The sequence below is a fragment of the Narcine bancroftii genome, chromosome 8 (genome assembly GCF_036971445.1).
Source record: "Narcine bancroftii isolate sNarBan1 chromosome 8, sNarBan1.hap1, whole genome shotgun sequence".
Lineage (NCBI taxonomy): Eukaryota > Metazoa > Chordata > Chondrichthyes > Torpediniformes > Narcinidae > Narcine > Narcine bancroftii.
This window is the reverse complement of record NC_091476.1, coordinates 3740713-3753991: the sequence shown is the minus strand read 5'-3', so window position 1 is coordinate 3753991 and position 13279 is coordinate 3740713. Positions and strand designations below refer to the sequence as shown.

At 42.2% G+C, this 13279-nt stretch overlaps 1 protein-coding gene across 5 annotated transcripts in view; it reads right to left on the bottom strand.

The window, feature by feature from the left end:
- The window catches only part of zbtb33 (zinc finger and BTB domain containing 33), a 33836-nt gene that overhangs the window by 19839 nt on the left and 718 nt on the right, over positions 1 to 13279 (bottom strand). For 3 of the 5 annotated variants that reach the window (XM_069892667.1, XM_069892665.1, XM_069892669.1), the window contains exon 1: positions 851 to 972. The exons of the other annotated variants lie outside the window; for them this stretch is intronic. The gene's annotated coding sequence lies outside the window, so the exon portion shown is untranslated. Of the gene's footprint in view, positions 1 to 850; positions 973 to 13279 lie in introns of those variants that run through there. 5 annotated transcript variants of the gene reach the window in all.

Here is a 13279-nt window from a genome sequence, read left to right as displayed (position 1 = left end):
AGGAAGAACATTCCTCTGGGGATTGGCAACCAAAGGCAGATCACAGCACCAGGCAGCTTAGCTGTACATTCAAGGAAAGGTGTTCATTCAGCTCTCGTTATATGGTATTTTTTTAAGTTAGGTGAGTTGACAAGAATTTCAAGAATCACAAACATAATTACAGGACAGTATGCTGTTTTCCAGGTGTCAGCACCAACAAAGCATTGAACAGCAATAAAAAGTTCTGGAGGAGAAGTTGAACAGCCAGGGGTTGTGAAACAAAACACTATGAAGGGAACAATTAGAAAGCAGAATAAGGTCTTGTAGGCATGCATGAAGAAGTCAGTAAAAACATTTAGGATGCAGACTATCAAAAGTAGATATCTTTAGATTATTTCCATTGCCACCTGCCAGTGGAACAGAATGGAAAATTTTACATATAAATGTGTGGCTATACAGATCCTACAGAAGGGCTTTAGGCTCTTGGGCCAACAAGAGTGGATCTGGGAAAAATCTTCTTTGGCTTGGCTTCGCGGACGAAGATTTATGGAGGGGGTAAAAAGTCCACGTCAGCTGCAGGCTCGTTTGTGGCTGACAAGTCCGATGTGGGACAGGCAGACACGATTGCAGCGGTTGCAAGGGAAAATTGGTTGGTTGGGGTTGGGTGTTGGGTTTTTCCTCCTTTGCCTTTTGTCAGTGAGGTGGGCTCTGCGGTCTTCTTCAAAGGAACCTGTGCAAATCACAAGGGATTGCACTTCAATTACTGAAGCATTTCCTGGTGCAGCAGTTCCCCCCTTATCCACAGGGGATATATTCTCAAGAACCCCAGCGGATGCCTGAAACCACGGATAGAACCAAACCCTATACATACATAACTACCACAGTGTGGAGGTGCACTTCCTCATGGCGATCCGGCCCCACTTGTCTCACCACGTGGCGGGGCAAGTCATGGGGAAATGGCGTCGTCAGAGGTTTCTCTGATTCCAGCCTCCCTTCCAGCTGCGCCCTGGGCAGCGATTATGACGTCACAATGGACCAGGTAACAGTCATTAACAACCATCGGTGTGGGAGCAGTGATTTCCTTCAGCTCCTGCATCAGTTTAATCGCCACATCTGTTTAATTTATAAATTAGGCACAATAAGAGATTATCAACAACTAATAATAAAATAGAATAATTATAACAATATTTTAAAAAGTTATTTGAACACAAGACAGTCGATCTGAAAACTGAGACAGCTACTAAGTGACTAATGGGCATACTGCATAGATACCCTGAACAAAGATGGGGCCGTGCAAAATTTCATCACGCCACTCAGAATGGCACGCAATTTAAAACATGAATTGTTTATTTCTGGAATTTTCCATTTCCTATCTTCGGACTGTGGTTGACCGCAGTTAACTGAAACCGTGGATAAAGGGGGATCACCGTGCTATTGCTGGGGAGAATTTAAACCAGAGAAATACAAAAGCTGCAGACGCTAGAGACTTGCATAAACCAAGAATTGCTGGAGAAACTCAGCAGATCGGACAGCATCCATGAGAAAAAATAGTCAACGTTTCAGATGCGAGTCTTTTATCAGGACAATACTTTCTATATTTAGAATTAAATTCGCTTGGTACATAGATGGCAACCTGAGGAAAGATTCAGAAAGCACAAAAAGAGGAGTGGAAATGAAAGACAAGAAATTAATGACAATATGCAAAATAGACCAAACAAAAGTTGGAAAAATAGATTAAAATGTCTGTCTGTGCTTAGTGCCATACACCAAATGCAGAAAAAAAAGTCTATACAGCAAATGAGCAGAAAACACTGGCAAACACAAGAAAGAATAATTTTAGAGCTATTACAAATGTGGCTTAAAGAGAGGCAGGAAAGACAGCTTAACAGTTCTGGTGACAGAGCGTCAAGGAGGTTAAAATGGAAGCAATGACAATACAATTCAAAAACAGTCAACTATGAGAAGAGATGATCTGTTCGAATACCCATCAAATAATGCTATAGGTTTAAACTAAAGAACCAAAAGGACAGCCCTACTCTTATTGATTCACTCCTCGCAGGAGCTTATTATAGACCTGGAAACTGTCCCAGCAAATTAAACCAAGTTATTAAACAGGCTGGTTATCAGTGAAGGGAGAATTATTAGAAATAAATTGAAGGAAAAGTGTAACCATTTAAGAAACATAGACAAATCAGCAAAAGCCAATGTAGATTTACTAAGGGAAGTATACCTGATAAACTTGATGGAATTTTTGTTAAGGAAATGAGAAGGAAAATAGATGAGGGCATGTCCTCTGATGTAGTCAAATATGGACTTCAGCAAGTCTGGGAGGCCAGTCAAAAAAGTAAAGGCTCATGGGATCCAAGGGAGTGCAGCAAAGTGGACCCAAAACTTGCTCAGGAGCAGGATAACAGTTAGTTTAATGACTGGAACGGTATTACCAGTGAGGTACCAATATTACATCCCTTGCTTTTTTAAAAAAAAATGCATATCAACAATTGAGAATTAACATAATAAACAAATTTACAAATGGTACAAAGATTAGCTACATCTTATTGACAGAGGAGGAGGATATAGGGGGTCTGGTTAGTTTGGCAAAAAAAATAACAAATAAGAATTTAATCCAGAGAAGTGTGAGGAAATATATTCAGTGAGGTGCAATAAGACAATGAACTATGGAATAAATGGGAGATGTTGAGGTATGAGGAGGAGGAGAGGGATGTTTGAGTCTATGTCAACAGATCCTTTAAACATAGAAAATCAGAGCAGGGAGGTTATGCAGGTTCAAGATCCTTCATCCTGACACCCAAAATATGGCAAGTGGGAACCGGCAGGCGGGGGACCGGCAGGCGGGGCAGGCGGCCGGGCGACTGGAAGGGGGTGGGGGTGGATAGGCAGCACAATTCGGGTGGACTTTCCGAAATCCAGAAAAATCCAAAATTCAGAACACACTGTCCCCCAAGGGTTCTGGATAAAAGATCGTGTACCTGTACTACAATTGTATGTAGTATTTGGTAGCCTCAGTTTGAGTTTTTGTTATCTCATTCCAGGAAGGACATGAATGTGCCATTGTTTATGAGGAACATTTATGAGGACTGGAAAATGTTAACGATGATGAAAAACAAGATAGGGTGAAGTTGTTTTCTTTGGAAAAGAGGGAGCTGATGGATAACTACAATGACTGGATTAGATGTATTAAATTATGAGACCAAATAAACAGGAAGAAGCTTTTTTTTCCCTTGGTCAAGCAGTCAAAATCCACATGGATTTAAAGTAATTGGTGAAAGGATTAGAGGGCATGTGAGGGAAATGTTTTGCATCCAAAAGATGGTAAGGGTCTAGACTTCGAATCTGAGTTTCAAACACGGTGACACATCAGGGAGGGGTAGATGTTGTCAGACACTTCAAGAGGCAGTTACACCGATTAGAATAGCTGGCTCAAATTTGGACTGTGGTTAGGGATAAGAGGCTGTGACTGTGTGAGGCAGGTAATGGGATCCAAAAGACAGTGTTGAAGAAGCCTCAGCCCTTGATCTTTCTTATCCCTTGTGTGGATAAAAGTGGGGGCTGTAGGAACAATGGGAAAATCTAAATGTGGCACTGTGGGGGATGGAGAGAGAAGAGAAATATAGTGCTAATCAGGGATAGTATGGTTGGGGGAATAGACAAAGTTCCTTGTCGCAGGGATAAAGCATCCTGAAGGTTGTGGTACCTGTCTAGTGCCTGGGTTTGGGTCATCTTATCTGGCCTGCAGAGGAACTTACAGTGGGAGGGGAAAGATCCAGTCGTTGTAGTCCATGTGGGTACCAATGACATTGGGTAAAACCAGGAAAGAGGTTCTGCTAAGGGAATTCGTGGAGCTAGGAACTAAAGAAGCAGAACCATAAAGGTGGTAATCTCTGGCTTACAACCCAAGCCACTTGCAAATTGGCACAGGGGCCAGAAGATTAGAAAGTGGAAGGTGTGGCTCAAGGATTAGTGTGGGAGAAATGGGTTCCAATTCATAGGAGATTTGCACCAGTATTGGGATGATTCAAAGGGGACGGACTCCATCTGAATTGTAATGGGACCTACATCCTGGCGAATTGCATAACCAGGTCTGTGGACTGGGATTTAAACTAAATAGGGAGATGGGTTCAACGGATGGGGAGGGATGGATAAAGTTAAAAAAAAATGAGGAAAAAGTTAAAGGAAAAGTTTTTTTTTTAAAACCCAGAAAAACAAGAGTAGAGTGTATAAAAATCAAGAACAAAAGAGGCAAAGAATTACCAGATTTAAAAATCACATCGAGTATCAGGGCACCTTACATGAATGCCTGTAGTATTCAAAACAACGTCAGTGAAGTTGTGGCACAAATCAATACAAAGGGAAATGATTTAGTGGCCATTACAGAAATGTGGTTGCAAGGTGAAGATTGGGAATTAAATATCCAAGGAAGGATATGGAAGGAAGGCAAGGGAGGTGGGGTAGTGCTCTTAGTTAAGGATGAGATCAAGGCAATAGTGAGAGATGATACAAGGTCTAAGGAACAAAATCTTGAATTCATCTGGGTGGAGATTAGGAAAAGTAAAGGGAACAAAATCACTGGTGAGAGTTGTCGAAAGGCCATCCAATAATATTACAGTAGCACAGGCAATAAACCAAGAAATATTGGAGGCATGCAAGGATGGAACAGCACTTATCATAGGGGATTTTAACACGCACATCATCTGGGTAAATCAGGTTGGTTGAGACAACCTTGAAGAGGACTTTATAGAATGTACAATGTACATGATGGCTTTCTTAAACAGCACGTTACTGAATCTACAAGGGAACCTGCTTTCTTGGATCTGGTCCTGTGCAATGAGACAGGTAAAATCAGCGATCTTGCAGCTAGGAATTCTCTCATACAAATGGAGGGTACAATAGTTCAGTCTAAAACCAGCGTATTATTCCTAAACAAGGAGATGAGGGAAGAGTTAAGACAGGGTAGACTAGGAAAGCAGGCTATAAGGAAGGATGGTTGAGAAACAGTGGAAGACTTTCAGAAATTTTTCAAGGTGCTCAACAAAAGTATATTTCGTTAAAAGCGAGGACAGTAAAGGTGGGGACAGCCAGCCTTGGATAACTAAGGGAATAAAGGAAGGCATCAGACTAAAAGCTCATGCGTACAAAGTCGCCAAGAGCAGTGGGAAACTAGAAGATTGAGAAAACTTTAAAAAGCAAAGACCCATGAAGCAAGCAATAAAGAGAGGGAGACAATGAAAAATAGAATCACACAAAATATCTAAATGGACATTAAAAGTTTTTATAATTGTATAAAGCACCAAAGGGTGGCTAAAGTAAAGGTTGGACTCTTGGAGGATGAAAAGGGGAATTGATATTGGGTAATGAGGAAATGGCTGTGGCTTTGAATTACCATTTTGTGTCAGACTTCATGGTGGAGGACACATCTACCACGCCAAAGACAGATAAAAATGGATGTGATGGGAGGTGAGGACCTGGACGTAATAGTTATCAGTAAAGAGGAGGTACTGAGAAAACTTGAGGTCTAAAGATAGACAAGTCTTCTGGTCCACATGGAATGCATCTCAGTGTACTAAAAGAATTAGCAGAGGCTTTTGTGATAATTTACCAATATTCTCGGGACTCGGGCAAGGTCCTGGCAGATTAGAAAACAGAAAATGCCACACCACTATTCAAAAATGAATATAGGCAAAAAGTATGGAACTATAGCCCAATTAGTTTAATATCTGTGGTTGGGGAAAATACTTGAAGCTATCATTAAAGAAGAAATAGCGAGGTATCTGGAGAGAAATTGATGCATCAGGCAGACGCAGTAAAGATCCTGTTTGACAAACTTACTGGAGTTCTTTGAGGCTATAATGAGCACAGTAGATAGAGAGGAGTAGATGGACATTGCTTACTTGGATTTCCAGAAAGTGTTTGATAAGGTGCTGCATAAAGACTTGAACATAGATAAGGATGCATTGAGTTAGGGGGGGTGATGCATTAGCATGGACAGAGGATTGGTTAACCAATAGAAAGCAGAGAGTTGGGATACAAGATTTTTCCTGGTTGGAAATCAATGGTGAGTGGGGTACCACAGGGATCGGAGCTGGGCCACAATATACCTTAATGACCTGGAAAAGGTGACAAAGCCTAGTGTATCTTAATTTGCTGTGACACTAAATTGAGTGAAAAAGCAAATGGTGTAGAGCAGGGGTGTCAAACTCAAATTCACTGAGGGCCAAAATTAAAAACTTGGACTAAGTCGAGGGCCGAACTAAATATTTATTGAAATTTTTCAACAACATCTGCATGTTTTCTCTTCTTTCAACATATGTAATGTTAAACTTTAGGATATAACTTTAGGAGGATAATGATACAGGTCAGGAGTAGGTAGCTCAAGTTCACCCTTTGCTTGACCTGAGGGAAACATATTTGGTCCCTGTGGAGATGTAGTCAGCATTCACAGGCTGTGTCCATTTTGGCCTGCATCAGGACTCAGCATTTCCTGCTCACTCCTCAGGCTCTAGGCCTCGACCCACCATCCCTCTACCTGACCAGTCCTTTACCCAACCTCTACTCACCCCTCACTCCACTCGCTCTGCCTCTACCCACCCCATCCTATACACGCCCCTCTACTGCCTCTCCCCTCAACCTGTTCCTCCCTCTACCCGTCTCTCACCCTCTAATCATCCCTACTCGCCCTGCCCCTCCCCTTTTACCTCTTCCCTATCCACCCCTCCTTCTACTCATCCCTCCCTCTAACTGCCCCTCACACCACCCTAACTTCCCCTGCCCATTACTCCTCACCTACACCCTCTGCCCACCCCTGCTTACCCACCCACTCAGGCCCAGCGCGCTGCCGATCAGCCTTTGCGGACAGCCACCATCTCTCTCTTCACGTGCAGGGCCGAACCAGCCGTCCCTGGGGTCCGTGCGGGTGCAAGCGCTGAAGGCCGTGGCGACCGGGAGAAGTGCGCTCGTGCTGTGGAAGGGTCGTCCGGTGCCAGTCGCACGGGGCTCGCACTGCCCGGGGGCCGTGCGCAGCCTGCCATGTCCGTCGCGCCGACAGGAAATCACAGGCACTCGCCCATCCGCCGCACCGCTCGACAGGTGGGAGAAGTGACTGGTTGTGCGGGGAGCCTTCCAACTGGCTTGCCGGCTGATGACATCAACAGACTTCTCGTGTTACAATTTCTCGTGTTACAGTGGGGAAGGATGTGCAATGAAGGGGGAGGATGGTGGGGGTGACATTACCAAAAAACAGCATCGGCTCTCGCTGCAGGACGGGCCACCTCTAATACATTTTTGAAATGATCTTGCGGGCCAAATATAATTATATCGCGGGCCAAATTTGGCCCACGGGCCAGAGTTTGACATGTGTGGTGTAGAGGATATGAAGAGTCTGCAGAGATATAAGTGAGTAGGCAAGAGTCTGGCGGATGGAATACAACGTTGGTAAATGTGAGGTCATCCATTTTGAAAGAAAAATTAAAGATCAGATTATTATTTAAATAATTTCAGATTTATGAAATAGAAAATGATGCACAGCTGCTGTGCAGAAGGACTTGGGAGGGCTTGCACATGAATCAGAAAAGGTTGGCTTGCAGGTGCAGCAGGCTATCAAGAAGACTAATGGAATGTTGGCCTTCATTGTGAGAGGGATTGAATTTAGGAACAGTGGTTATGCTGTTACTGTACAAGGTACTGGTGAAGCCGCATCTGGGGAACTGCGGACAATTCTGGTCTCCAAACTTGAGGAAGGATGTATGTACTGGCTTTGGAGACAGTGCAGAGGAGGTTCACCAGGTTGATTCCAAAGATCGGGGGTTAGCCTAAGAGAAGAGATCGAGTTGTCTGGGGCTGTACTTGCTTGAATTTATAAGGAGAGGGAATCTTATAGAAATGTATAAAATTGTGAATGGCATAGATAAGATAGAGGTAGATAAATTGCAACATTGTTGGGAGAGATAGAACAAGTGGACCCTGCCTCAAGATTCAGGGTAGTAGATTTAGGACTGAGATGAGGAGGAGCTCCTCTTCCCAGAGGATGATGAATCTATGGAATTCATAACCCACTGAGGCAGTGGGGGCTACCTTAGTAAATATATTTAAAACCAGATTGGATAGATTTTTACATGGTAAGGGAATTAAGGGATATGGGGAAAAGGCTGGTAGGTGGAGATGAGCCCATCAGGTCACCCATGAACTCATTGAATGGTGGAGTCAGATGGCTTACTCCAGTCCCTATTTCTCATGTCCTTGTGTTCTTAAAATGTCCTTTAAAACTACCCTAATCTAGAGATCAGTGTCTGGATTTTGTGGTCAGAAGCAAACATACAGTATCTTCAGACTTTCATTGCACTTCTACTTGCTCACACAATTTCTATGAGAGTTAAAGGAGAAACAAAATAATTATAAATCTATTTTGCCACAGTTCTCTACAAATGATGTGGGATTTGTCTGAAAGACAAGCAACTATGTTTTAAAAGAGCAGCTCACAGATAACATCAGAAATATTAAAATCAATACCAAATCAGATGTAAAGTGCAAAATAATGAGTTAAATATACTGGAATAAGTGAGTGAAAATTAATCTATCAATACACAAGTTCATTTTCAGGGTCTGAGAGTTTGTTTGGTAGTAAATAACACTTATCAAGGAATGAAAAATGTCCTGACAGTTGAACCAAGGTTTTCTCTGGCTCGTTAAATGGCTATATGACAGATAAGTACAGCGACTTTCCACCTGGCGTGTCTCTGAGCAAGGTGCTCTCAGAGAGATGTTTCTGGAGGAACAACAGTTTATGAGGCTCCATGTTTGACTACAGCTTGATTTAATTAATAACTACAAGCACTGCTAGTCTCAATATTATTTGTACCACAAAATTCAACCCATTCCTTTTGGAGACTGAATTCTTTCGGCTTCAAATGCACTGCACCCAGACTAATTTCAGTGCAAGTCATCTTCATTACCTAGAGCAGAGGTTCCCAATCTGGGGTACACGTACCCCCAGTGGTACATTTGCACTTCTCAGGGGGGTACATTGGGTCTGAGAGAATAACCACTACTGGACAATACATGGAGTTGTAATCTGCAGTCAGATTGCACAATGTTTTTTTTTTAATCCTTAATTTTTAGCAGTAGATGGGAACCTATAAAAATGCCCAAGGGGTACTGAGGAACAAAAAGGTTGGGAACCCCTGACCTAGATGTTCCTGTTCAGCAAGTTTTTTAAATTTAATTTAGACATACTACACAGTAACAGGCCATTCAGCCCAAGAGCCCATGCCAGTCAAATAACCCAATTAACCTACAATCCCCATGCATTTTGAAGGATGGGAGGGAACCCACGCAGCAGACATGGGAAGAACATAAATATTCTTCAAGACAGTGCTGGCGCTGCAATAGTGTTGCACTAACCACTACACTAATGGCACTGATTTAACACAGCTTACAAAGAAAAAGAATACACTCACTCGTTCCTTTCAGCATGCCATAAAGTCAATTATCCACTAGACACACCATTGCATTCCTCAACTCCCCAAACACCACCCAGCTGGACCTCTCTGACCTTCTCATTGGCTCACTGCCACATGGGTGATCCTGGCATCCTCACTCTCCTCCTCCCATTGAAGGTAAGTGTGCGACCATAACAGCAACCTTCCCACCAGCCTCCAAGCCATGCAATGAAGCGACTGATTGGAACTGTCCCACTATGTAATGGTCTGGAGGGCTGACAGTTTGGCCTGACCTCGTACAATAGAGCAAGACAGGCAATGCACAGTCAGAATGGCAAGGATGTGACCGGTCTTTTGACTTTGGCTCCAACACAGAACATGGACAGTCGATATACGCCGGCTTCAACCTGTCGATGGAAACCGTGTCAGCTTTTCCATTCCTATCATCAAAAAAGTATACGGGTGGCATCTTAAGACCTGAAAAGGACCATCATAAACAGGCTGAAGTGGTTTTCGAACAGCATCATGCCAGAGGAACATGAGTATAGCGTTGTAAATCATTCATCACATACGCTGCAGGTGACGCCTGCTGAAAAGGAGTAGATTGAAGTATTCTCATGCTTTCCCAAAGACAATCAACATAACTAACCAGTACATAGACATTGTGTTTAGACTTGGATTCATAAATGCACCTGGAAAGGTTAAGGTAGTGCCATATATTAGCCGAGGAGCTAGCTTTCACTGCTAGACGGCTATCAGTCAGCTGGCACATTCAAGGGCAAGAAAGGCGTCCACTCCGTGGCAACCTAAACTCTCCTAGCCACGACTGCCGGCGCATGATCTTCGTGGGAACACCTAAAAGCAGCTTAAGCTTCATGAGCAAGACTGCACATCAACTGAGTGATGCAAGCTTGCGAATAAAGCGTGTATGGTTTGAAGTACATTGGTTGTGAAATTATTTCCTACCAGGATGGAACTCCACACTGTACTATCACCATCTCTTATCACAGACCTTTCTGTTTGTTCTTTCTCTCCTTTCCATCTTATTTTTCCTGCTGAGTTCTAATTTATCCCAGCTCTGAAGGTCATCGACTTGAAACGTTACCACTGTATCACTTGCATGCTTTAGAAACACCGATCAATGGATTGAAGTGTTTTAATCTTCATTCTCCTCTGTCATTTTGGCCATTTTCTTTGTTAAAAAAATCTTTTTAGGCCCCTTACTATCTTCATTGAGGATTAGATTTTCCAATTTGCTCCTCATTTGTTTCTCTGCAAAACCACAGCTAATCCAAAAATTAATGCCAATGCCCTTCCTGCAAAAAGTTCCAACATTTACAAATCACAACGTGCACTTTCCAACCACATATCCCATCCACCCAAAACCCCCAGACACTGTGCTTTGCAACTTCCAGTGGTTCCTTGTGCTGTTGTTGGAATCAAAATCACTAGCCCCTTTTCCACTAGTATCCCAGTTAATTGGCTGTGCAGTGTCCCGGGATAGGAAGCCCTTTGTGCCATTTCCACTGGACCACCCTTAACTGGGACACGAATTGCTTTTCCTCTGAACACACTCATACCCCGGGGATTGGAGTGTTCTACCTTCAAGGGTGACTTTCTGCTGTCCCTTTTCCACTGGTTTTATCAGCACGTCAGTGTCAGCAAATGCCGGGGATAGGAGTAGGGGTCGAGGCAGTTAATCCCTGGCGTAGCGGCATTCAGACAGTGTTCCTTTTCCACTGGATCCTGTCCCAGTAAATTCCTAGTTAATTCCTGGGAAAGAGTGCCAGTGGAAAAGGGACTAAAGTCTGTCATTTTACATCCTTCCAACAACCTTCTTCCACCTGTTTTCTCCAACTACAAGACTTTGCTACACTTTCTCCTTGCTTTAAGAAATCCCTCTAAAAATCCTGCCTCCATGACAATATGTTTCATCTCCTCACTCACTCAATTCCTACTTAATTAAATTTCTCTGTTTTCCTGCTTGTTTGCCTCCTCGTGAAATGTGGCAAATCTTTTCTGGCATTGCGTCAAGCGCATTACTAATATGGATTACTGTATTCCAAGTTGGCACTGAGGTGAACAAAATTCATTGCAGGGGCTGGTTTCACACCAGTTCAAATTTGAAATCATACCACTATAAGCTGACTGTCTGCAGACTTCACTGAATCACTTCAAGTCTTGACTCACTATCGGCCAGTTCCTCTGAGTAATGCAGCTAACAGCTGGTATCCCAACGATCAATGATTCTAAATGCTTTAATTTAAAACGTACATTTCTTTTGCAATGGCAAGGTATTAATTGCAATGATCTGACAGCCACCTGCACTATCCAATAAAACTCAATTTAAACATTTCATTTTCAGACAAGGCAAATTACAAACTATATAGAACTCAATAATGTTTAACAATTTCAAATCATCAGCTTTTTTACTTCATATTTCCAGCATTCATTCCAAATTCCTCCAGTAACTCCACAGAATTCTGCCTATTATGCAAGAAATTTTAAATTTAGACATACAGCACAGTAACAAACCCTTCCAGCCCTCAAGTTTGTGCCGCCTAATTACATCGAATTGACCCTCACCTGGTCCATTTTGAAGAATGAAAGGAAACCAGAGAACCAAGAGGAAACCCACACAGACACGGGGAGAACTTGCAAACTCCTTACAGAGATCGCTGGATTGGAACTCCAATTGCAGGTGCTGTTACAGTTTTGCGCTAACCACTGCCTGAGGAAAAGAATCTCATGGTTGTATGTACTCAAAAATAAATCTGAACTTTGAAGAATTATTTTATATGTACGTTTCCTGCAGACATATTCCAGGTACCATTGTATTTCACCCTGTACTAACACCCCTGTTATTTAATTTTTCCCTCACTCACCTTATTATAGACATTTCCTCTTGTTCTAAGGAAAGTCATTGACCTGAAACCTAAACACTGCATTTCTCTTAATGCAAGCTGGTTTTCTTGTGGTTTCTGATTTATTTCTGAAGTTCCAGTCTCTAAGGTAATTTTACTTTGTTTAAAAAAAGCTCTTACCTATCATTCCCCTCCCCCTTTTTTCATATTCTCTCTCACCTTTTGAAAGGACTTGCTTAAAGCTGCAAATGCACAAAAGACATTTCAAAGATCAATCTGTTTCCTAGTTCACGTAAGCACATCATTGGGAGTTCATGAAACAGGTAGTGATAAACCATTTGGTTGCCTTGAAATTATAATCTACCTTTCTTCTTAGCAAATGACAACCAATACTGAGCACTGACCCCACATTTTGAATCTGACAGCCTTCATACCTGATCCTTGCCTGAAGAAATAACTTTCTCTCTTTCCAGAAATCTTGCCTCACTTACTAAATGTTTCTAGCACTTACTGTTGGTTTCAATTTACAGCATTTGGTTTAAGCAATCATCCCCAGATGGTGGAAGCACATTAAACTGGCCTATTCCTTTCCCAAAACTAAAAACCCAATTACTGTGTTCCAACCAGTACATCAGCAAAGAAGGCTTTGGAGTCGAAAGAGGTACCTTTTTTCTGAATCCTGGTATCTGCCTTTTTTTTTATTTTACTTTTGTCAATCAGTTTTCTCAACAGCAATAGACTTACCCACTGAGAAAGGAAATGTAATTACTCAAAATAAATTATGGATGATCACCAGTTAATAGATTTAATAGCATTTATTCTTACTGTAAAATGTTGACATTTAATTTATTTCCCACAAAGGGGAGAAACTTTAAATGATGGAACTCAAAAATAAAGCAAAAAATGATGCAGCGCCTTTCTCTGATCTTGGAAACTATGTGTGCAAGTTGGATAAATCTTACAAAAGTAATAGGCTTGCCAAAAATA